Here is an 8503-nt window from a genome sequence, read left to right as displayed (position 1 = left end):
TAGGTACAGGAATCACTTTACAAGGAAGGCTCTGCCCAGTCTTCCCTTCTGATGTATCATCCACAGAGGCTGCTGAATGGTGTTCCAGCTCAGTCCGAAGCTGGCTACCAAGTTTGCTGGCCCTGGGGCCTCCTGGGAGGGACTCTACCACAAGCCGAGTTCAGTCATATCTCGTATCCTGCTAGAGCCACCTGGAATGAGCCACAAAGTAGCTGCCACCCAGTGCATGCCAACACCAGATACTGCTTGTTTGGGGTTTGTGAACCTTTGAGAAAATTTGGGAAAGTCTGCAGCAGGAGCCAAAGCAGGCTATTTGTATTGAAAAGCTACTGGAAGTGACTTGGGTGGGCCTGAAAGTTGGGTGGGGTGGGGTCACAGGGAGTCACCAGGGTGGAGTGAATGGTGTTAGGTTGTTGGAGACTGATATAGCAGCAACCTGCATCTGCATGATGAGTGGGGTGATGGTTCAAAAAAGGAACAATAGCTGGGAGAAAGCTACCTTTCCAGCCATTTTTACTGAAGCTAGATAATTCACTTCCTCCCCATTGTGTCCCTTGGCACTTTCAAGTTGCTGCTCCAGTGTTGGAGCTCAGAGTAAGTGAATCTGTCAGTGAGTAAGAATGTGTGAGCCCTTTAAAGGTAATGCCTATGTCTCCAGCCATCCTCCATCTCTCTCAGCCATAATTTCTGCTGGTTTTCAAAGCTAGAATTTGTGGGGACTTCTCTTCCTGGCACAGGAACCCTGGGCTGGGAGCCTTGTGTGGGGCTGGGACTCTTCACTCCTTGGGGGTCACCTCTTCAGCTGAGATATCCCTCAGTCAATTTTAAGTGACACACACCGGGGTGGGAGCAGCCCATTTCACTTCTGTGCTCCTTCTACCAGTCTTGAGGTGGCTTCTCCTGTATGTCTTTAGTTGTAGGACTTCTGTTCAGCTCAACTTCAGGTGATTCTCAATGATGGTTGTTCTGTAGTTCAGTCATAATTTTGATGTGATCATGAGAGGAGGCAAGCATAACATTCACCTTTTCTGCCATATTGACTAAAAAATTCCCCAAAGCTAATTTTTAAATTTTCAGGTAGTTTGCAAACAGGTTGCCAAACTATCCATTATTAAAAATTAAATCATACAAACTTAAACAAATTATTTTAAAAAGATAATTAATATACCTAATCACTTCCTAACTATTTTACTATTATTTATGATAGAGGTTATTTACACCTAAAGCTGCATGATAGAAATACTATATATTATTGTACTACTGCATATCTCTTCCCAACCCTGCGTCCAGTGAGATCATATTTGTAGCTTTAAATTGGCCATGGTGAGAATATTTACACAATAGAAATTAACAAATCCTAAAAAATTTGGGCTTTTTCTTCTCTTTTTCTGGAGAGCTGGTTATATGAGGTCAGACAATGAAGTGTGCAAACTCATCCTAGAAAAAGTGCTGCATACCTCATTGCTGAATAGCACTCTCCTTGGGAAGCTATGCGTGAATGCCATCACTAGTACACCCTTCAAAGCAATGTTGGAACTCTTTTTCTGGAATGGCCATCAGAACTGTCATCGTATTACTCTTGATATCCTGAATGTCATCAAAATGTCTTCCTTTCAATATTTTCTTTATCTTCAGGTAAAGAAAGAAGTTATTGGGGGCCATATCAGGTGAGTAGGGAGGGTGTTCCAATACAGTTATTTGTTTACTGGCTAAAAACTCCCTCACTGACAGTGCTGTGTGAGCTGGTGCATTGTCGTGATACAAGAGCTCCTTCAGGACCATTTTTGCACACACTTTCTCATGCCAAATTTTCAATTAAGATTTTCCTAACTGTTTCTCTATCAATGTTTACTTAGTCTGCTATGCTTCTCACAGTCAGCCGATGATTTTGAAGCACAATTCGACAAATTTTTGGGTGCAATGTTTTCATCAGTTCTCCGCGTTACTGGCTGCCCTGACCACTTTTCATTAGTGACACATTCTCTCCTTTCAGAAAAAAACATTTAATCCATTTGTACACTGCCATTTTCTTCATGGTATTGTCCATAAACTTGGACAAATATGTCCCTGATTTCACTTCCACTCTTACCAAGTTTAACAAGAAATTTCATGTTTGTTCCTTGATCTAATTCAATCTCAGACATTCTTGCAACAGCACACAAAAACATGCAATAATAATAATGAACGTCATTCAGTAAGACACTACCACAGGTCAATATGAATACAGCTGTGAGACATTGATATACCAAGGTTATGAAACCTTACCGAGCTGTTTGTACAGTGCTGCCAATGTAAGGGCATGGTGGCAAGTTCGTGAACTTAATTGTCATACCTTGTACTACATTATTGCCTCATCTCGGATCCAGCCTGAAAATTATAAGCAGTGCCTTTTATCATTTTATAACTCTCAAAATTTATTTCTCTATGATTTTATGAGCTACTCTACTCTCCTACACACTTTCCTCCTGGGCATCTGCTCGTTAGTTTTGATCAGTACCCAGAACCTAACACAAAATTCTAAATGCCCAATGGAGGAATTCCTACCAATGATTAGGAAATTATTTTTTCTTGGCCTAAGAAACATAGTTTTTGTTGTTTTTAGACATCATTCAGAATTATTTATAAAAATTTAAAAAAAGGCCAAAAGTAGAAGTCCCACCTATAATACAGGAGTTTTGTGGGACTCCAGTAATAGGAATAAAAAAAAGCATCATAGGGGTATGCAGCAGCAGTTGCAGTGGTGGAGGTAGTGACAGCGGGGCGGAGTCCCCTGTGCCCCCAGGCCTGCTGATCCCCAAGCCAACAGGGCAAAGAAATAAATCCACAAGAGGAAACCTTAGACTCCTGCCTCCTGCAAGAAGCAATGGATCAGCAATAACATAAAATGGCACACCCTGGCCTCCTGCTTTGTCGGCTCTCAGCAACTGTTCTCTCTCTGCCCCATGGAAATTCTGCATTCCTGTCCCACCACCACCTGAAAGGCAGGTTTGAGGGACCACGGAAGTATCTGCCCAACATTATCCTTGTGCAGATGGAAGCCCAGGACGCCGAGCTTGGTTTCACGCATGTGATGAACAAGTCCCAGAGGACCGCGCAGCAGGGCGGGGCGCGCTTGATAGACGCCTTGGTGACCACGCCCACGTGCTGCCCCTCGCGCTCCTCCTTCCTCACCCGCAAGTGAGTCCACAACCACAACACCTACACCAACAACGGGAGTTGCTCCTTGCTCTGCGGCAGGCGCAGCACCAGAGCTGCACCACTGCCATGTGCCTCGGCAGTACGGGCTACCTATGGGACAGCTTTCTCTGGGAAGTACCTGAAGGGATACAATGGTTCCAATGTGCCACCAGGATGGAAGCAGTGGGTCGGCCTCCTTAAAAACTCCTGCTTTTATAACTAGCGTTTGTCAGGACAGGTTGAAGAAGAAACACGGCGTTGATTACTCCGAAGTTTACCCGGCAGAGGTCATCATCAACGACTGTGTGAGCTTCTTCCGTGAAGATGTACCCACACAGGGCCTCCGTAATGGTCATCAGCCGTGCAGCCCCCCACGGCCCTGAGGACTCGGCCCCCCAATACTCACGCCTCTTCCCCAACGCCTGCAGCACATGGCGCCGAGATACAGCTACGCGCCCAACCCTCAGAAGCACTAGATCATGTGCTACACAGGGCCCAGGAAGCCCATCCACGTGGAATTCATCCACATGCTGCAGCGGAAGCGCTGACAGACCCTCATGCTGGTGGAGACCAGCGAGCTGGACAACACCTGCATCGTGTACACCTCTGACCACGGCTACCACATCGGCCAATTAGACCTGTCAAGGGGAAGTCCATGCCCAACGAGTTCAACATTAGGGTCCCGGTCTATGCGAGGGGCTCCAATGGGCAGGCAGGCTTGCAGAATCCCCACATCAGCCTCAGCATTGACCACTTTCCACCTCCCTGGACATCGCCTTGGGTATGGATGGGAAATCCATCCTCAAGCTGCTGGACACCGAGCAGCTGGTGAATCGGTTTCATTTGAAAAAGAAGATGAGGGTCTGGCGGGCGTCCTTTCTAGTGGAGAGAGGCAAACTGCTTCACAAAAGGGACAGTGACAAGGTGGATGCCCAGGAGGAGAGCTTCCTGCCCAAGCACCAGAGTGTGAAAGAACTGCGCCAGCGTGCAGAGCAGCTGGGGACCACATGTGAGCAGCTGGAACAGAAGTGGCAGTGTGTGGAGGATGCCACGGGGTCGCTGAGCTACACAAGTGCAAGGTCTCCACAGGGCCTGGGGGAAGAGTCCTGTCCAACCTGGTGCCCAAGTACTGCGGACAGGATGGCGGGGCTTGTACCTGTGACCTCAGGGACTATAAACGCCGCCCACCCAGACACCGGAAGAAGTTCTTCAAGAAGAAGTACAGCTATTGCTGTATGGCTCCATCCGCTCAGTGGCCATCGGGATGGAGAGCAAGGCACACCATATAGGTCTGGATGAGACATTCCAGCTCCTCAACCTTACCAAGGGGCACTGGCCAGGGGCCCCTAAGGACCAAGATGACAAGGACAGCAGAAACTTCAATGGCGCTGGAGGCGTTCCAGACTACTCAGCCCACAACCCCATTAAAGTCACACATGGGTCCTACATCTTAGAGAAAGACATGGTCCAGTGTGACCTGAACCTGTACAAGTCTCTGCAGGCCTGGAAAGACCACAAGCTGTACATTGACCATGAGATCAAAACCCTGAAGAACAAAGTTAAGCTGAGGGAATTCCGAGGTCACCTGAAGAAAAAGCAGCCAGAAGAATGTGATAGTCACATATCAGTTATCACACCCAGAACACACCCTTAGGCACAAAGGCTCCAGTCTGCATCCTGTCAGGAAGGGGCTGCAAGAGAAAGACAAGGTGTGGCTGGTGGAGGAGCAGAAGTGCAAGAAGAAACTTTGCAAACTGCTCGAGTGACTGCAGAACAGGGACATGTGCAGCATGCTGGGCCTCACGTAATTTACCCACGACAATCAGCACTGGCAGACTGCACCTCTCTGGACTCTGGGGCCTTCGGTGTTTGTGCCAGTGCCAACAGCAACACATACTAGTGCATGAGCATAATCAGGGAGACCCACAATTTCCTCTTCTGTGAATTTGTAAACGGCTTCCTCAAGTACTTTGATCTCAACACAGACCCCCACCAGTTGATGAATACAGTGAATACACTGGACAGGGATATCATCAATCAGCTATATGTACAGATCAAGGAGCTGAGGAGTTGCAAGGGTTACAGGCAGTATAACCCCTGGACGGAAACATGGACTTGGGGCTTAAAGATGGAGGAAGCTATGAGCAATACAGGGGACAGCTGTGGAAAGTTGGGAAGGTTAAGCAGCACGAAACGGACCTCCAAAAACAGAGGCATCATCTGACTGTACAGACAGTGAAAAGCCATGTATGATTTCAAGCAGACCTATGCTGTTAGCCAGGAGACCTGAGAGACATAAAACTTGTTTTTAGTCAACATGGCAAATTCTGGAAGAGAACCATCAGGAGTTGTGATACTTTGGGAATTCCAGTTTTATCGCTGCTTTTCCTTTGGATTATACCTCACCAGCTGCACAAAATGCGTTTTTATATCAAAAAGTCACCACTAACCCTCTCTCAGAGGCTCACAAGGGAAAAAGAACAGAGATTTCTTGGAAAATTCCCCCGAGAGTAAAAAGTGACTGGAATTTTTTTTTAAATCATAAGGGAGGATCAACCCTGTTTTGAATCCTCTTATCCTTTGGTTTTTTCATGAAGATGGAACTAAGAAGCAGGACAGAGGCAACTTGCAAATGCTGACATTGGTGCACAGAGTTTGACAGTGAGTCAACAGTACAAAAGAAATGACATGTATCTAGCACCATAACCTTCATTGTCTCTGAAGAAACTAACTTCACTGTGTGACTGTATGTGACTATTTACATGTAACCAGCATGCACACTTTCAGGGGAATCTGACTAATAAGAAAACCCAGTCTTCAAGAGTGGTGATGTCAGTAAATGCTTTGTGGTCAGTGTAAGATAAAAGGCCCTTGCGGTTGTGGACATGTGTTTATTCCTGACCAGATACCATTTCTCCCACTATTCCTTTGTTATCTGTCCCAGAACTAATGTTTTTTAAAGTACTAACGAGAAATGAAGTTGATGTATGTCCCAAGTTTTAATGAAATTGTATTTGTAAAGACATTTTGTAGTCTTAAGTATTGTCATACAACGTTCAAAACCCTAGCCCATGACCAGCAGTTGGTATGAGGTAACCTTGACATTTTGGAAAAGGCCATTGTTGGGGGGAGGGGGAACTCACCATAAAATGACATGTGTTACATAATTATAAATAATTATTAGACTTTATTAATAGCAACAGTGTGCAAGGCACAGAAAGTAATATTTTCACAATATGCTTCAATGATGAGAACCATGTCAAATATAATTTTCAGTCTTGGTGACTTATTTTAATAAAAACATAGAAAAATTAGGGTAAGTCCTCAGAAGGGTGCCCAGAATGGTAAGAAATCTGATTTTGATTCTGTGCTTCTATCACAGGCTTAGTTTTCTAACTATATTTTTTAAAACTAATAGTAATATTTGTTTGTAAACTTAGATTCAGTAAAATTATTACAGATTATCTCATAATTGGATAATACACATTGATAACAGAGTGGGTTCTATAATAATCCAAGGTTCTACCAACTTAAAAAAATTAGATAAGAACAACATTTTAAAAATTAGGTTAATTTCTATCTTCATATTCTTAAGATCATCCTTTGTATTTTCAGGGGAAAAAAAAAACAAACTTCCAATATTTATAAATGTGGAAAGCCAAACATTTTCTAGCAGAATAAGAAACATCAAAACCTGTTCTTTGAAATATCATATTTTTTTAATACAACCAAAAGTATATATGATAAAGCAATATCAAGAGAAAAGGCTGTGTGATGTGAAACATGCTAGAGTCATATAGTATTACAGCAAGGTAGAGACATGGAACCAGGAATGGAAATGGAATAAAGAAGGCAAGGCAAAAGGGACTGGGAGTTGGGGGATGATGCCATAAAGATAGATTAGGCAGAGAGTAGTGGCTATATCATGTATGTTATTAAAGATTAGAGAACATACTTTTTATGCAGTCATTGAAGACATTTTTAAAAACTGAGTAATCTAAAACAATTATTTTTTACAAGATACACTGGCAGTGTTGTGGGCTGCATTGGAAAAGAGAAAAACTAAAGACAATGCAACCGGTAACGAGGACATTACCATGCAATAGCCAGATCAAATTGTATAGAAGGTTTAAAGAGTGCCAGTGGAAGCTGAGAACAATGCACATTTAGCAATCTATATAATAATGGTAACTAAAACCATAAAACATAAATAAATAAAATCAACAAGGGAGTAAGTTAGAGAAAATATACCTTGGTCAGAATCTGAGAATGAAGAGAAACAAATTCAAGAAGAGGGTTTACAAGATAAAATGTTAAAAGTGAGAAGCCAAGAAGCATATATATATATATATATATATATATATATATATGTATTTTTTGAGAAGCATTCTGCATAAACTTCTTCATAAATATACCATATTGTTTTAACTAATATTTGAATTGATTCCATTATTTAAACTTATTTTAAAAAACTATATATTTCTATTGTAAATAGAAAAACCATAAATAGAAGGTAAGTATAAAATAAGCACAAAACCACTAATACCAAATAAAAGAATATTACATATCACTGAAAATTGACTTTTATATAATCAGTGGTTCATGCGCTACATTTGAGAAATATAGGGCTAGGAAAAACACTCTCTCTCTCTCCTCTCTCTCTCTCTCTCTCTCTCTCTCGATATATATATATATATATATATATATATATATATATATAGATAGATAGATAGATAGATAGATAGATAGATAGATAATCTTAAAGGAGTTGAGTTTAGGTGAAGAGAATTAGATCGAGGAGACCACTGATAGCTTGTGAGTACACTGGCTACATAGTGTTTGTTTCTGACGTAAACTGTAGGACTGAGGATGGAGGATGTAACTGAATGACAAGAACTGAGTACCTCCTGATGCTTAAACTGGAATTTGGTTATTTGCATCAGAGCATCAGAGAGATAGCAACTTTCTCCTATTAGACATGTTGCAGAATTTTGCTTCACATGCAGTCATATCTCTAATAATATAATTTTCCATCACCACTGGGAGATTTGTCTTCTTGAAGTCTTTTTCTCTGAACAAGAAATGAAAGCATGTTGCAATAGAAGACTAAACAAGTAAATCTATAGTGTAAAGCAATAGTTCTAGATTTGATATAACTGTATTGAAAGAAATTGTTTTTCTTTGTTTAGTGTTGAAGGATGCAATTAGAGGGAAATATATTTTTTTTTGCAAATCATTTTTTCTCTTTTTAAATCCAAGTTGCTTTCCATGGGAAAATAACCTCTCTTTTTATGGCACTTTATAAAGTTGAAGGAAGAAGGGATCT

General features: G+C 42.1%; 1 pseudogene; it reads left to right on the top strand.

Annotated features, from left to right (window-relative positions):
- Window positions 1-1655: 1655 nt before the first annotated feature.
- On the top strand, window positions 1656-6202 carry LOC109447563 (extracellular sulfatase Sulf-2 pseudogene; annotated as a pseudogene).
- Window positions 6203-8503: the final 2301 nt, after the last annotated feature.

This window comes from Rhinolophus sinicus, chromosome 17 (genome assembly GCF_057876585.1).
Source record: "Rhinolophus sinicus isolate RSI-liver-muscle chromosome 17, RSI-T2T, whole genome shotgun sequence".
Classification (NCBI taxonomy): domain Eukaryota; kingdom Metazoa; phylum Chordata; class Mammalia; order Chiroptera; family Rhinolophidae; genus Rhinolophus; species Rhinolophus sinicus.
This window is presented reverse-complemented; position numbering and strand designations above follow the sequence as displayed.